General features: G+C 37.6%; 1 pseudogene; it reads right to left on the bottom strand.

The window, feature by feature from the left end:
* Positions 1–18,216, bottom strand: part of LOC122661673 — a 36,727-nt pseudogene extending 18,511 nt beyond the window's left edge.
* Between the last annotated feature and the right edge of the window lie 298 nt (positions 18,217–18,514).

Below are 18,514 nucleotides of genomic sequence, written 5' to 3' on the forward strand. Positions count from 1 at the left end.
TCTATTGGGAATCCAGGAAGGGCGGGGGCTGGGGGAGTTTTTCGAAATTCCCAAGCCCAAGTGGTTCATTCATATTGCAGATACTTGGGGGTCTCAAACAGCTTTGTAGCTGAGTTCGAGGCTTTGTTAGATGGGCTATTTTTTGCTAGGGAGAGAGGCTTCACAGAGCTTTGGATAGAATCTGATTCGGCTTCCTTGGTATTGTCTATTCAAAATTCCAAAATTCCGTGGTTTGCGCTCCAAAGATGGCCGGTGCTAAAACCTTTTCTGGATTCCTGCAATTGGAAAATTACACACTGTTATAGAGAAGCAAATCCTATTGCTGACTACTTGGCTAAACATGCGGCGATAACGGGAGTGTCTTCCACAAGTATTCCCTTTCCTAGACATATTGAAGAAAATTTGGCTCGTGATGCTATGGGTATGCCTAGATACTGGTTCTTGTAATGGGTTGGGGGGAGCTGGCTGGCTGTCATAGCCAGTAGCAGTGTTCTTTGTTTTTTCCTGTCTTTGTAGTTGGCTCTTTGTCGTTCTTTTATTGCAAGCATCTTCTAGCAAAAAAAAACTCGGCATTCTGGATGGATTTAGGGATGGAAACTTCACAACTTTATCAGCTTCAACATTAAACATTAAGCTCAATCACAGCCCCATGAGATTCCACCAGGGATTTATTTCACGGTATCAGATTTGGTGTGGATAGGAAGAAGCAAATGGAAGGTGTCAATTAAGGCAAGGTCTAGCTAAAATGTGTTCATGGTGGCTTTGGTTCTCAATCTGCATTCCTCCATGTGAACCTAGAATCAGCATGGGTATTCAAAGAAAGGGAGGACATTGTGAGTTTGTCACCAATTTGACCAAAACAAGTTCAAAGAAAGGGGCTAACCCCAAGGGGCAGCGTAGTTGGCAAGGGACGAGGCCTAAGGAAGCTGAAGGTCCTGAGTTTGACTCCACCTCCCCTCTTACTGCCACCCGCCTAAGAGGAAACTCCTTGGTGAACATGGGGGCCTCAGTATCTCCCGGTTCGTGTGTGTTACGTGGTCGTGCGCAAGCCCTGGGAAAAAAAAGAAAAAAGAAAAGAAAGAAAAAAAGTTCAAAGAAAGGGGAGGACAGGGGAAAAGTGAGCATTAGCACCCCTGAGTAAATGGCTTCTAGTATCGAACTCCATCCACAATATGTCAAGAACTCTGCCACAGATGAATGGCATAAGACCCTCAATCGGTCACACCACGGTAGTACTACTATTTCCATTTCACCACAAGTTTCTTGCAAGTTGGGAGCTTCACCACTAGAGAATGGCAATTACATGGGCTTGAAGCTCATAGAAGGAAGTAGAGAGAATGAATTGTCCTTTTGTTATTGGTGAAGCCTAATCCCTGTTCAGAAAGTGCTATGGTGTTCCTTTAGCGGGCCATTTCGCATTTGATTTGATATGTATTTTGTCTTATTTTGGTTCAAATCTCAAACTAGACCGGATGGGTCTCTAGGGGCAGTCTTGTACTTTCTAGGTTAGGGTTTTCCTATATATTGTATCTCTTAAGAGATGAGAGAGAGGGTCTGTATTATTCTTCATTGAAATTGTAGTTTCGTACTATCGTGTACTATCGCTCGGCCGTGGATGTAGCTTCCTTCATGGGGGTGAACCACATAAAATACTGTCTTGTGTGTGTGTGATTTCTCCTTTTTTTTTTTTAACCCGAATATTCTCTGGGACCCGGGCTGGTCCCTAGGCTTTTATTGAAAATCAAAGAAATGAATAATGCTTACAAGGGGGGGGACATACCCGCCTTACCCCAACCTGCCACAAAACAAGATACACACACACTCATCAGATACTCTCACTCCCATACAAAGCCCACCTAGAATCATTGTCATACAGGGAATCCTCCCAGACGATGCGATCGAGGCCATCGGGTAAAGCTACCTCAGTCCCGAACCTGGAGTTAGTGTCAGACATGCACGCATAGTTCGCAAGCCAATCTGCAGCTCTATTTCCTTCTTTGTACATAAAAGCAATTTGCCTGCAGCTCTTCCATGAGAATTTCTATCTCATTATACCAGTACCAGAGCTTCCACACGTTGCATTTCCTCTTGAGAACACATTGCACAGTAAAAGCAGAGTCCGAATTTACTAACACTTCTCTAAGACCCAATTCCTCACAAAGCTTGAGCCCATCCCTCAAGGCCCTAAACTCAGCAATTGAGTTTGTATAGACTCCATAGTGGTTGGCGAAAGCCATCAGGACCTTCCCTGCACCATCCCTTATGATTCCCCCTCCTCTCCCAACACCAGGGTTCCCCTTGCACGCCCCATCTATGTTGAGTTTGAAACCATTCAAGTGTGTGTGATTTCTCCTTCTTTTTTGTTTTCTTCTTCAAAATCACCATTCTGCTGGGTTGTTTTTCTAACAGCTTTGGTTACCCAAGAGAAGGCTTCTAGTACTCTCTTTATAATTTCATTCTTGTAAATGTAAATGGATGGCAGATCTCCCTAGCGTATATTGCAGGGCTTCCTGGGATGTAGGTTAATTATGATTTCATCTTTCCTTTCTGTGAAGCAAAAGAAAACAGGTTCAGCACTTAATTTCATGCTACTTACCATTGCTTGATTGTTTTAATACAAATACTTGGGAGTAAGAAAGTGCGAAAAACAATGTTGTTTCACCTATTATATAAGATGTTCTAGCCCCAAGTTTGTCACTGTTATTAGTTATTGTGCAGGGCTTAAAGTCATTTATGCCTAAGGGCATCTAAGTATATATAGACCATTTCCCATTCATAATTTAGCTATCTTGAAGTGTTATTTACTTAGAATGTATTTTTTTTTCTGAAGAACCTAAACCATACATTTTTTATGTTAGAATGACCTTCCCATATGGTTGGCTCTTGGAAAAATTCAAATTGCTGCTCTAAGAACCATTTTCGAGACTTTTGGTCTAGAATGCAAGAAGGGAAGGACAACTTTCTTTTTTTTTTTTTTCGGTAAACAGGGAAGGACAACTTTCAGAAGCAGGGAAACTCAGAAATTTAATTATAGCAAGACTTAAGCTGTGTTTGGTATGCATTCTTTGAATGCATTCAAGGTAAATTTTGCATTTTTGGATGATAAAAATAGTTGTTTTTATCGTCCAAGAATGCGAAATTGAACTAGAATGCATACCAAACACAACACATGTTATTTATGAAAATTCTTTCAATCGATAAATCAAGATATAGAGGCAATTTTGACCGTTTGGATATTTATGTCTAAGGTTGACCACGTGACAAATTTTTGACTCAATTAAATTCAAGATATGCACTCCCATGTATTGGCATATTCACTTGTATTTTTAGATATCTATTTTTTTTAAAAATTTATAGTTGCATGCTTTCACTGGATTTTCAAAGCTTAGTTTGCCCCTTGACCAACTCCATTTTGGTTAAAACTTGACAATAAGAGACCTTGAGCTATATTTGTCCACAAAACTTTATGCAATGTAGTAGATATTTGTGACTGTCTAAAGATACTGCATACTATTAAAACTTCTCCCAAGGTTTATAGAGATGCATAGAGAAAAATATTTCCCCTCATCTTCTTTTTTCTAGTCCCAATATTTCAATTGGATGTCAATGCCAACTCAATGATTAAAGTTAGACTCGATATCTATTCAACTGTCTTCTTCTAAAAAATATTTTGTCACTCTCCAAAGCAATGAATCTCCTGCCTACATTTGAACTTTCAAAACACTTACTTAGTGTTCATAACCTAGGAACTACATCTTCGAGTATACTCCCTAACAAGCTTTGCAAATGATGAAGATTTGATCTCGAGCAATCTGGCTGGGGAATCATATTCCAGTATAAGACCTGCTTAACACAAGAAAACATGTCAATTTAATTAGGCAAGTACCTCAAAAGCATGAGAAAACGTATTATCAAAATCATTTGAACCAATTTCTTTATGGTATACTAATTACTAGCTACTAACCATTATCAAGAAGGAGAACCATATCAATATCAAGGATCGATGTTATCCTATGTGCAATTGTGATGACAGTAGACCCTGAGAAGTGTTGCCTAAGTGTTTGTTGAATGAGATAGTCAGTTGCTGTATCCATTGATGTTGTAGCTTCATCGAGTACTAACACTTTACTCTTCTTGAGTAGTACCCTCCCTAAACAGATTAGTTGCCTTTGTCCCATGCTCCAATTTTCTCCATTCTCAGTAACTGTGACAATCACCATATGAAAATCAGTTAGCTATTCAGGATATTATTTTCATTAACTTTTCTTCCCCCACTTTTTGTTCGAAAAAGATTGTGCGCAAGAAGTTAGAGATATCATATTCCAAGATTTTGAAAAGATTGTGTACTTATGCATAGATAAATTGAAGTTGATCAGCTTTAATACAGAGTGAATATGAGAAGAAACCAACCTATAGAATCAAGCTTTCCTTCCTTTCTAACTTTATCACCAAGTTGGCATCTGTCTAAAACCTAAGACAACAAAAAGTCCTTGTTAAATTTGATCACTAAAGATGGGCTAAGAGATGAAATGAACAAGCAATGAGGTATGAAGTACAAATGGAAATACAACCGGAAAAATAGTACGTTTCCCAGGTCCCAACTTGACACACAAGGTGGTCCAATGAAATGATTTCAATGTCCTAGTAGAAAGGATTTAAAAAGCTGAGCAAAAATAAAAAAGGAAGACAACCATACGAAACGAGTTCATAAGGATACATGTCCCAAGAGTTAGTTATGCTGTTAGAAATCTGAACAAAAAGGAGAGGACAGAAAGAAGGCCTGAGTCGAACGAAAACGTTCTGTCCTTAAGATAGTATTTGCACCCTCTTAATCCTGCAAAGGGTTGCAGCAAACCTGCCTCCCAAGATAAATCAGCGGATTTATCAAGGTTGAGGGACAGTAACATCGTGAAGCTATCAGAGATTTTTTTGATCTTTGGGTCGAGAGAATTCGTGGCCCATTTATAGGCCCACAAGGCCTGTTCGGATGGGTCACACCCATTGGCTCATATGGCTTGACCTGACAGGTCATGACTATTGGGCTAGGCTTCCTTGGCTGTTCGTGTGGGCTGCAACTCTTGGGGTCAATGTTAAACGAAGGGTTGCACTCCCTCTTTGATCAGCCACCGATCCAACGGTCGGATCGATCCTAAGCACCCTTTGATCAGACACTGTCGATTCCGAAAAGATTAAGGCGACATACTGCGATGATGCGCACTTGCGAAGTGCAAAGTATGCCATCAAAGAGCCACATTGCGCCTCACGCACGCGCACGCACATGCGTATGCTCTCGGACGGTTATCGTCCTTGCTCGCAAGTGCACCGTACAATCTCTTCTAGCATTACATGTGATAATAATAACTACTAACTACTAACACATATAAACCCAATGAGCTTTCCTTTCATAGCCGATGTGGGACTAAAAGTCCACATCAATATTTTAAAAAAAATTCCAACAATTTCTCCCAATTTTTAAAATAATTGAGCCTCAGTCAATAAACTCTCTGTACTTCTAAATCATACTTACATAAAGGTGTCTTTCGACTTGAACCTTTATGTTGTCAAAATACATTAGTACTTGTCAAAAACGAAGTAGCCGTAGCCTTGAACTTAGAATTTTATAGCGACAAATCTAATATACTAGATATATGACTTACTTGAACATAGTTTCAAATAACACCCGCACATTTATGGCCTTGTGCTTTCATCTTAGGTTTTCATAAGTGCCTTAGAGACAAGCTTTGAATCTCGCAGAAGCGGCCCCACTTCCTGCACTTATATAAGTGAATCTAATAAAATACAATTGTATGACTTGCATTTCCTATAAGGCATAGACTCATTGAAGGATTGATCCTACCCTCTGTCGATTTCTCCATACAAACATGCACTACCTTGAGATGTCAAGAGATCTTATCTCTACTAGTTGAGTGCATAACCGGTTATTACTACAAGTGTTTTTCCATTGAACTAGTTGACTAGATGTTGGTCTAGTGTCTAGTTGGTTTTCACTTGCAGGTTACCTCTCATTTAAAAGCTTTAAACCCATCTCCCTGGAAGTCTTCCATACCACATCCCTACCCAGGCCTTTTGTAAAGGGATCAGCCAAATTTTCCTTTGACTTTACATAACTAACAGTCACAACTCCTTTGATGAGTTGTTCTCTTACATAGCTATGTCTTAAACTGATATGCCTTGACTTTCCATTGTAGACTTTATTATAAGCCCTTGATAATGTTGCTTCATTATCACAAGATATTGATATAGCAGGTATTGGCTTAGGCCACAGAGGAATCTCTGTTAAGAGGTCCCTAAGCCATTCTGCTTCCTTTACTGTCATTGCTAAAGCGATAAATTCAGACTCCATAGTGGAGTGTGAAACTACAGTCTGTTTCTTGGATCCCCAAGAAATTGATCATCCACCCAAGGTAAATATCCAACCACTTGTGGATTTTGATTCATCGGATCCTATGATCCAATTAGCATCTGTGTATCCTTCTAGTACTGCGGGAAAATCTTTATAACTTAATGCATAATTCATTGTGCCCTTTAAGTACTTAAGTACTCTAGAAACGCATTCCAATGAATTTGTCCAGGGTTATGAGTAAGCCTACTCAAAACACCAATCGCAAAAAGCTATATCGAGACGAGTGCAATCGCATGGCATACATTAAGTCGCCAATGATACTAGCGTATTCCAATTGAGATATACAATTCCCTTCATTAGAAATTAATCTAGTATAATGATCATATGGGGTAGCAACTGGTTCACAGTCCTCATGATTGAATTTCTTTAATATTTTCTTTATGTAATGAGACTGTGTTAAAGAAATACAATCAGAGGATCTAACAATTTTGATTCCCAAAATTATATTTGCTTCACCCATATCTTTCATATCAAAACACGAAGATAGGAAAGCCTTTGTCTCCAAAACAGTGCTTGTATTAGTACCAAAGATTAACATATCATCAACATATAAACATATTATAACACCATGTCCATTCTTGAATTTAGAATAAACACATTTATCAGATTCATTTATTCTAAATCCATTTGCTACAACCTTTTGGTCAAATTTATCATGCCATCGCTTAGGAGCTTGTTTTAGACCATATAAAGATTTGACTAGTTTACAAACCTTACTTTCCTGGCCTTTCAAAACAAACCCTTCAGGTTGTTCCATGTAAACTTCTTCTTCTAAATCTCCATTTAGAAAAGCAGTTTTAACATCCATTTGGTGTATAACAAGTTTATTAATCGATGCTAAAGCAATTAACAATCTAATTGTACTAATTCTAGCAACAGGAGCATATGTATCGAAATAATCAATGCCTTCTTTTTGCTTAAAGCCCTTTGCTACAAGCCTAGCTTTAAATTTATCAATGGTTCCATCAGCTTTAAGCTTTCGCTTAAAAATCCACTTACAACCAATAGATTTAAATCTAGGAGGTAAATCTATTAAAACCCATGTTTTATTACCCATGAGAGAATCCATTTCATCATTTATAGCTTCTTGCCAAAAAGCAGAATCTTGAGAATTCATGGCTTCTTGAAAAGTCAATGGATCATGTTCAACATTATACACACAAGAATATGTAACTTCATTTCTGTTTCCTTCTACCAAGAATTGATAGAAATCTGGACCAGAGGATTTTTCCACTCTAACTCTTTTACTTCTTCTAAGTTCAACACTCTCATTATTCTCAGAATTTGATTGAACAATATCTTGATCCTCCTTGTTTGTATTTTCATTCTTCCGTTTCCTAGAGAATGAATCCTCAAGGAACTCAGCATCTCTAGATTCCAAAATTGTATTTTGGCTAACGGTCTCTGTAGATTCCATCGTTAGAAATCTATAGGCCTTGCTATGTTGGGCATAGCCAATGAAAATACATTCAATTGCCTTTTCACCTAATTTAGGTCTTTTAGGATCAGTTAATCTTACCAATGCTCTACATCCCCATATTTTGAAATATCCAAGAGAAGGTTTTCTCTTCATCCAATATTCATAGGGAGTGATATTAGTCTTTTTATGGGGTATACGGTTAAGTATATGACAAGCAGTCATTAATGCTTCCCCCCATAAATTCTTTGGTAAGTCAGAAGTAAGTAAAAGTGTATTCACCATTTCTGTTAGAGTCCTATTTTTCCTTTCTGCTACTCCATTCTGTTGAGGACTATAGGGTGCCGTTGTTTGATGGATAATTCCATAAACTTCACAAAAATCATCAGTGGAGAAGTATTCTCTTCCCCTATCAGTTCGTAAGATTTTAATCTTACGATCCAATTGGTTTTCCACTTCGGCTTTGTAGATTTTGAATTTCTCCAAAGCCTCATCTTTAGTCCTTAACAGATATACATATGTGTATTTTGAATAGTCATCTATAAATGTGATGAAATATCTTTTACCACCTCTAGTTAGAATACCTTCTAACTCACACAAATCAGAATGTACTAATTCTAAGAGTTGTGTATTCCTTTCTACTTTCTTAAAAGATTTTCTAGCAATTTTAGACTTGATGCATACAGAACATTTGTCATAACTAGAAGATGTGCATTCTGGTAATAAACCTAATTTAACCATATTTCTCATGCACTTATAATTAACATGCCCAAGTCTAGAATGCCATGTATCAAAAGTAGAAACAATGTAAGCAGAAGATGAGTTTTCATTAATCATATTAAATTTATACATCCCGTTCGATGCATATCCTTTCCCAACATAAACTCCCCCTTTGGACACTATGATGTTCCCTGACTCAAACAGGATTTTAAATCCATGTTTGTCAAGCAAGCTTACATACATTAAGTTCTTCCTAATATCAGGAACATGAAGTACATCATTCAAAGTAAGTTTTTTCCCGGATGTGAGATTCAGAACCACTCTGCCTTTACCTATGACCTTAGCAGTTGAAGAATTTCCCATAAAGAGATCTTGTCCATCTGCTATAGGTTCATAAACTTTGAACAAATTTTTGTTCTTGGCAGCATGTTTGGTTGCACTGGAATCGATCCACCATTCCTCATCATCACCCACTGCATATACCTCAGATATCATAGCAGCCCAGTCATCATTGTCAACCATGTTGGCTTGGTCCTTTTGTTGCTTCTCCTTGATATAAACTCTGCACTGTTTCTTGAAATGACCGGCTTTTCCGCATTTCCAGCAAGCCACTTTGGGGTTAATAAATGTACCCTTTTTCTTCTCAGAAACAGTGCCTTTCCCATCATACTTTCTCTTCTTGCCCTTAGAAGATGCATTTTCTATGACATGAGCCTTTGGAGATTTTTCCTCCAATTCAAGTTTACCCAGTTTGCGAGAATTCTCTTCAACTTGGATATACTTAATCAACTCTTGCATAGTCATTGCATCCTTCTTCTGTTTCAACTCTTTCCGACAATCTTTCCAAGTAAAAGGTAACTTTGAAATAATAGATGACACTTGGAAAGATTCGTCAAGAGAATGACCCTCAGAGATGATTTGATTCATGAGACCTTGCAACTCATAGGTTTGTGAAATAATAGACTTATCTCCTACCATCCTGTAATCAAACAACTTACTTATAAGAAACTTCTTGTTGCCAGTATCCTCAATTTTGTACTTTTTGTCGAGATCCTCCCATAGTTCTCTCGACGTGCTGTCTGCAAATTTGGGCTCATACACATCATAAAGTGTGTTTGATAATCCATTGAGGATGTAGCCCTTGCACATGAAGTCGTCTTGCTCCCACTTCGCGCTGTTTCGCACCGGTGTCTCTCCATTTGAAGCTTCTGCAGTGGTGTCCGCCGGTGTTGGTGCATCGGCTTCTCTTCGTCAGACATGAGCAAGTTTCAAAGCAAGTGAGGAAGAAATACATCTTCCCTTTCCAACGTTTGAAAATGACCCATCAAACTTCTCAAGTTTGCTTATCTCGCTCCCGTGTATCTTCATGATTGCAGTCTCCTCCATTGAACAATATCTGTCTTAAGATTGTTAGAAATCTGAACAAAAAGGAGAGGACAGAAAGAAGGCCCAGTCGAACGAAAACGTTCTGTCCTTAAGACAGTATTTGCACCCTCTTAATCCCGCAAAGGGTTGCAGCAAACCCGCCTCCCAAGATAAATCAGCGGATCATTCTGGTTGGAGGGACGATGAACCGTGAAGCTATCGAGATTTTTTTTGATCTCTGGACTGAGAGAATTCGTGGCCCATTTATAGGCCCACAAGGCCTGTTCGGATGGGTCACACCCATTGGCTCATATGGCTTGACCTGACAGGTCATGACTATTGGGCTGGGCTCCCTTGGCTGTTCGTGTGGGCTGCAACTCTTGGGGTCAATGTTAAACGAAGGGTTGCACTCCCTCTTTGATCAGCCACCGATCCAACGGTCGGATCGATTCTAAGCACCCTTTGATCAGACACCGTCGATCCCAAAAAGATTAAGGCGACATACTGTGACGATGCGCACGTGCGAAGTGCAAAGTGCGCCATCAAAGCGCCACATTGTGCCTCACGCACGCGCACGCACATGCGTACGTGCTCGGACGGTTACCGTCCTCGCTCGCAAATGCACCGTACAATCTCTTCTAGCATTACATGTGATAATAATAACTACTAACTACTAACACATATAAACCCAATGAGCTTTCCTTTCATAGCCGATGTGGGACTAAAAGTCCACATCAATATTTTAAAAAAAATTCCAACATATGCTGTGTTTGTTTTGTGTGTGAATCATCAGTAAGCAAAAGTTATTTTCATAATCTCGTCACTTACTAAAGATTATTTATAGAATGACAGAAAGCCCACCTCCCAAATATGTTCATCCGTGTACTCTTCAAGTGGGTCAAGATTACTTCTTAGAGTCCCTTCAAACATTGCCGGGTCTTGTGGGATGATGCTCAATCTTGATCGTAAGTCATGAAGACCAATACTAGAGATGTTGATACCATCTATCCTAATTTTACCGACTACAGGTTCAAGCATGCGGAAGAGAGCCTGTACGAGAGTTGATTTACCACTTCCCGTTCTTCCAACGATGCCAATTTTCATCCCTCCAGGGAATGTGCATGTGATACCTCGCAATATAAGAGGAAGGTGTGGGGCATACCGGACCTACATACATATTAAATAATCAAATCATGAAGTTTAGTAGAATTCCATAAGAGCATGAACAACTATTCAACAACGTTAGGCTTCAGAGGCTCTATTCCATGAAATGAGGAAACACATAAGGAGAGAGACTTAAAGAATCAAGATTAGAGATTACCTGTAAACCAACAATATCAACTTTCCCCTTTGAAGGCCATTCACGATCTGGCCTATTTCCTTCTACCAGCATAGGGGGTTCACTAGGGATACATGCATACTGCAATATTCTTTCAACAGATATGATCCAATTCTCAAGTCTGTTAAGATCCCATACAACTCCTTGCAAATTGAAATTAAGTCCATATGTGACTGCTAAACCCACACCACCTTCAAGAGAGAAAATAAAATAAAATAAATTTAAAATCTTGTTTTCATGTGAGCGATTATCATGGCTGCCCTAAAAGATGATTTCATAAGATCTTAAGTTTAACTTTTTACCAGGACTGAGTATTTCGTTCGGCATTGAGATCAAGAAAACTAAAGAAATGGCATATGTGATGGATGCCAACATATCCATACGGAAGCATAACCACTCCATTGCACCAGAGAAATAAAATTTGGGTCGAGAAAACCCATCCACCAATTTGAGGTTTGTGTCCGTAAACCTTTGTACTTGATCAAAGCACCTGATTGTGGTTGAACCTAAACTAGATTCAGAAAAATGTTGTATAATTGGAGCTCGACATACCTCGGCCAACCGTGATAATTCTCGTGCCGTTGATTTATAGTAATGCTACAAGACAAATTTCATAAAATGTATAATGAATGTATAGTTAGAGAAAAAATGTTATAGCTTTTCTTTATGAGATTTCTTAATGTGACCTTTGCTAATGACACCATATTATGGATGTAACTATAGATATATATTTCATTTTATTTTATTTACTTCAACTGTTCTTTTTGAAGGACAATTATTCTCTATTTTTATTAGATGTTAATTGAATACTTGATTTCCAAGATAATAAGCTTATTGAAAATGAGCGTAATTGTATTTGTAATATCCATTTTTTTTTACCAAATTTTTAATTATATTATCAAATTTCAATTCAGTCAATAACCACATGTGCCTATATCCAATTTTTTTATCCAAATTTAAATTGTTAAAGATGGACCAATCAATATGGCCTTATTTGGTAATGTCGAAAAAGCACATGAATATGTAGTTTAATGGAAAAAAATGCAATATAGTGAACATTAGTACTTCACTTAGCCTAATTGCAATAATTTTGCTTGCTTAGTATGCATAAAAGCATAGTCCACATGCTTTACTTAGAAAAGAAAGAGGGATGTAAAGGAGAGATTGAAAACTACTAGGGAAGTGGAAAAAAAACAGATTGAAAAGGAGAAGAAGATTTTTCCATTGAAAATTAACAACTAATTAATAATGTGGCATAGCTTCTTGGATGATTCACCAATATAGGCTTCTCTTGACTGCCCAAATACTTGTCACATGGCAGTTCCATTGGGGCTCAAATTTTGTGGATGTAGGTTGCATTGTCCAAATCACCACCTATCTATCTATCAAATTTGAGCGATGAATGGATAAGAATTCAACTTCTGCAACTTTAAGCAACTACAGTCCAATGATTGAAAATAAAAGAGTAGAAATCCAAACATGGGCGGCAATAAATGTTATGTTGGGTCCAAAACTTAACACATGACTAATTTAAATGGGGAACAACTATTTAATGGTCAGTTTAACTAAAACAACCCTCCAAATGATCCAATATTGTTGGATGATTACTAATTTAATTAAAATGGAGAAATGTTTTCTGTGGGGGAGTGTATCCTTACATCCAAACACATGGAGGGGGGGGGGATGACCACACCACCCCCATGAAATGCAAAATGACCCCCTGTTGATGCTTCTGCGTGCGCTCCTATTGCCCCCTGCGTAGGTGTAGGAGCCACATTCCCAGATAGAAAACACTTCACCCTTCAAATTTTTTACCAATCTATCATTTTAGAACATCTACTTATTTATTTTCAGAGTTACTAACTGATTTACTATTTATCTCATGCAAACAAAATTTATTTATTATTTATTATTTGCAAAAGTTTTCCTTTTTTTTTTTTTTTTTTTTTTTTTGGACGAAACAAAAGTTTCCCTTATCGGCATACTAGGTAAGGAGGTCTCCGTCTTTGGATGGGATGCCTAATTTTACCACATGGAATGATTAAATGGTAAATATGACCAACGGATATCTAGGAGATGGTTTGGATAGAGTACATGCCAAATTTCAAACCCAAATTCATCATTTATCTCATGTAATGCCATACCCTCTCATGTATATCAATGCATCCCCTTGATAGTCCCTTACACCCATGTTAAATCCTAAATTTTTTCAATGATTTCACCACATGGACAACTCCATTTGAGATGAAACTTAACACGTGAGGAAGGTTCTTTCGGGGTTTGCCTATCTACTAGATTTCAATACAATCTGATTCACCATATGATAGAAGTAGGTATTCAACCATGACTTGGTTATGTGGACTGCTAGACCAGAAAACCTTCTCCCTTAAATGATTTTTGTAATTCGTTAATTTAATAACTTATTTTTAGTTTAAGCTTCGACCGTTGGAATTACCTACAACGCTTAGGGCATATTATATTTTTATCCATACATATTTAAAATATTTTATGCATATCAAAAGAATAGTCATGCCCCTTTTGGTGCACTTCATTGGACTTTATGGTCTATAGTTGTCATGGTGGAATGGTCAGCCTAGGTGATGGGCACCGGTGCCTTGTTGGCATGGCACCTAGGTGGTCAAGTTGTATTACATAAAGAGGGGAGTTTTGTACAAAACACAACTTTTGTCCTATTAGTTCAACTTTTAGAGGGGAAGTAATGTGTAAAATAATGAATTTTTTCCCTTTTACTTATGATATGAGAGGGTCTTCTTCTTCTTGATGGAAGGGAAAATGGTGACATTGGCTGCCATTGCAAACTTTCTGGCAGCTTTGCCAGCTGTTATTATTTCCCCATTTTTCTTCTTATCTTTCCACTCTCTTTGGTTTTCTTCGAATTTCCCATATTTGTTTTCCTATTCCCCCCACCCCGCTCCGTTTCCTCTCCCCTTTTTCTTATTTTCCCCCGTCATTTCCCCCTATTTTTCTGCCTAAGCACATTGAACAATATGGAAAACGATCACCTAGGCTAGGACTGCTTTGTTGCCTAGGTGGTGCCTTGACAACTATGATTTGGTCTTGTTCTCAAACAATTTTGGTAATTAAAAGAATGCATCTTTGTATTAATTACCTAAAAATTTGTGATTGAGAAAATAGATTTCTTGTGCATATTATTCACAAATTCAAGAAGAACATTAATGTTTAATCACCATTTTCACACCCAAACATATATGTATCCACCACTAATTCAGTTCTAGAGTGAACAAAGCAAATTTTGTCTTTATCGGTTACACAGAGCTTGGGCCAACTTGTATGGCCTGTTAACCATGGGAAAAAAATGGTTGAGCTTAATTTGAAATTTTAATCATGTGAAGTGAAGTGGCTATAGAATTACCTGGTACCAGATGCATGCTATCGTCATCGGAATAAAAACTATTAACATTTGCCATGCAACTTGTGACACTACTGCAGCAGTTCCTATGAATAATATGATTGAGATAAGAAATTCTTCAATTTGATGTGGAATAGAAGTATCAACAGCACTTTGATCTATAGATACTTATATAAAAAAATAGTTACTGTAAATTTAAAATTATATAACTTCTATGGTGATCAAAGAAGATCGTTTGGATCCTAAGAATAAATAAGCATGTTTACTTACCCGATTTAAAATTCTTCCACTCGGAGTAGAATCAAAAAATGATAGAGGAGCACGGAAAATGCACAAATGCATTTTGTTGAAGAACAAAGTGGCCGTCTTGTATCCAGCAGTTACAATGAGCATGGATCTTGTAAGTACACAAAGAGAGCTTCCAACGATTAAAGAAAAATAAACAAATATTAGAGTGGATCCTGTAACATGAGGTTTCACATCCTTTGAAATGGGAGTAGCCAACACCATCCAGTAATTACTAGCTATTTCGAGAAGCTGAAAAAGAATTTGTGCCAACAATATGAATGGTACAAAAGCACCTTTGTATGCAGCCGTAATATACTTCCAGTAGACTGAAATATTGACTTCGCCCTTTTCTCTATTTTCTTCTTGGATAAGCTGCCCTTCTAGGCCAACCAGTTTTTCTGTTTTGCAGTTTTTGGGTTCTTTTTCTTCATCTTCTTTAATAGACTTCTTGTTACGCAACATATTACCATCTTCCTCACCACTACTTAAATTATCCGAACCATCCACATGTTCAATAAAATTAAGGTCTGCCAAAGCTTTCTTATGTGCACCCACTAATTTCATAAAGTCAGTTCCTGAACTAAGAATTTCTTCGTACTTTCCTATTTGAGTAATCTTTCCATCACTCATAACCTACCAAACAAGAGAAGGTAATAATCACTTTTAAATCGGGTTGGTGAATTTAAAGTCGAAAAAGAAAGTTGACATATTCTCACCATGATAAGATCAGCAAAACGTAAAAATTCTACTTGATGAGTAACATAAATTACTGTTTTTGAACCCAAAATTCTTAGCAAACACTCCTGTCACCAAAAAAAAAAAGTTAAGATGCTCATATTAGGCACTCAAAAAGAAGCAAAAGTAATGCATATTAATACAATTTATTTTTCACCATGATAAGTAGCAAACCATAGGTTTAATTTAAAAAACATGAATCGTTTAATGTCTTGTTTCTATAGATAACAATGATTTTATTCTTCGTAGATTAACTTTTAGATCAAGCTCAGTTTCTAGTGAACAAAATTGTGATTTAAGGAATGATATGTATAATCTTAAGTCATTTTCATCATGGAAAACCTTGGATATAAAGATCAAATATATTACCTTAAATAGATGAGTTCCTGTGTGAGCATCCACGGCACTAAAAGGGTCATCAAGCAGATAAACATCAGCATCATGGTATAGTGCACGTGCCAACTGGATTCTTTGCTTTTGCCCACCACTCAGGTTGAGTCCCCTCTCGCCTATGATAGTTTGGTCCCCAAAAGCAAACAATTCTAGGTCCCTCTTCAATGAACATGCTTCAAGGATCATATCGTATCTTTCCTTGTCCATATCCTTACCAAATAATATATTGTCAACTATCTTTACACTCTGTATCCAAGGTGATTGTGCAACATAGGCTGTCGTTCCATTCAATTTAATTGCTCCTATACCTTCGGCATTTCCCCTAATATGCATGAAAGCAGGCTTGACTTGCCTGACCCAATAGCACCACAAACAGCCACTCTCATACCATGGGACACTCGGAAATTAAGATCTTTTAGTGTGAAATTAGGGGAATGAAGGTCCCAAGAGAAATTTCCCTTGACTATCTGAACTGCAACTTCAACACCATCTCTTGGAAGTTTTTGTACTACATTTGGATCAAGTTCATCGAGACATAAGAATGAGATTATCCTGTCGAGGGAAATTTTAGTTTGAACTACCATAGAAATTGTGTCTGGGAGATTATAAATGGGTCCTTTCAATATGAGAAATGTTGTAAGTGCAGATAGAATCTTCCCCGACTCTAGTGGAATTCCCACAAACATACAAAACCCAAAAGTAGCCAGGGATACATACATGGGAGCAGACAAATAGACAAATGAAATCATAGCTGATGAATAAAGTAATTTTTTTAACCATCTTGTTTCCAAGTTTCTAAGCTCAATTATCTTAGTCAAGAACTTCATCTCCCAGCCTTCGAGCTTGAGAATCCTCATATTCCTCAGAGCCTCAGATGTCACCTTCATCCTTTGATCTTTTGAATCCATCAATTCCCCCTGCAATTTCTCTCGTAGTTTTCCCAATGGAATATTTGCTAACATCAAAATCGTTGTGGCAACAAAAGCTACAGGTGAAGCAAGCCCCAAGCTCTTGTACAAGATCAACAATGCTAGAACTATCTGAATAGGCATCAACCATATATCATGCAAGTACCAACTGAAAAAGCTGATCCTTTCAACATCAACACTCAATAAATTAATATTCTCCCCACTAGTGTGACCCTGCTTTGATTGGCTTGAAAGCTTGAGACCCTTCTTATAGACTATTGATAACAAGGCAGCACGCACCTTAATTGCCATCTTTCGCAATTGAAAGAACAAGTGCCTCTCTGATAGGCTCATTATGAGCTTTGAAAGAAAGAAATTAAATACTAGCTCATATCCTTTATATTTTAGTTGGTTAGGGTTATTGAGATATTGAACAAATGCGTCAATAAGGTATGGTCCAACATAAGAAGCCAATGTGCGTACGATGGAGAATAGGGCTGTGCATAAAATTTCTTTCCACGTTGTGAGAATCAATGCCTTCACTAGCTTGAGTGTGCTTACTTGGCCACTACTACCATTGTCATTGCCATCAGATTCAAGTTTATTTTTAAAATAAGAAAGAATCACATTGGCACAATCACAATTAGCAAGTTGAGGAAGATCATCCAAGTCCAATGTTTTTTTATACCCAAGTGCAAGCAAAGGGTCCATCCAAGTGAAAGTAAAAATACTAAAAAGATTGGCATTTGCGTAAGAAGTTACACTCTCTCCACTGACACTTGATTCTTGTTCTCCATCACCATTGTTTTGATTGAAATTAACTTTCAAAAGAGGATCCAAAAGATTGAAATCTTTATCTTCTTGTCTCTTGCCAAACAACCCAACATAGCAAAAGAACAAACCAATAATAAAGGATTCAGCATCAGAGGCCCATAGAAAGAATGGTAAAGAAGAATGTTTCCAATACAAACCAAGATGTATAACAATATTGGAACAAGACATTAGGAAGTAGAAGGCCCACCACGTCCTTAGTAAAATGGGGAACCTGCGTTCACTTGAATGAGAAAACTGGATGTGCAAGTAAGCAGAGATCACAAACCAAGTGAATGTTCTGAATGCAAAATCTAACTGGGCAACAATCTTTTGATTAGACCAACCATGTCTATACTCATAGAGATAGTTTAACATGGATAGGAGAAGATCACAGAAAGTCAAACCCATGGAACAGATAAGGGTTGACCGATAGTATAAAAAGTATGTATTCTTTGACATTGTTTTTGAATTTTCAAGGGTTGGCATCATATTTCTCTTGCAAGACCAGGAAATGGATAGAAATAATAACAAAATTATGTGTGAAGAAGCCGAAAGCCCATGTAGGAAAATGGAGGTAGAAGACTGCGAAAAGAATATCCAGGTATTCATACCATTCTTTGATTCTTCAAAAGCATCCATGTGTGTAGATTTTCTTTTCTTCTATTTGTAATTTGATAGCTCAGTTTAGGCAAGTACGATACGAAACCTATCAACTTTACCG

This window comes from Telopea speciosissima, chromosome 5 (genome assembly GCF_018873765.1).
Source record: "Telopea speciosissima isolate NSW1024214 ecotype Mountain lineage chromosome 5, Tspe_v1, whole genome shotgun sequence".
Classification (NCBI taxonomy): domain Eukaryota; kingdom Viridiplantae; phylum Streptophyta; class Magnoliopsida; order Proteales; family Proteaceae; genus Telopea; species Telopea speciosissima.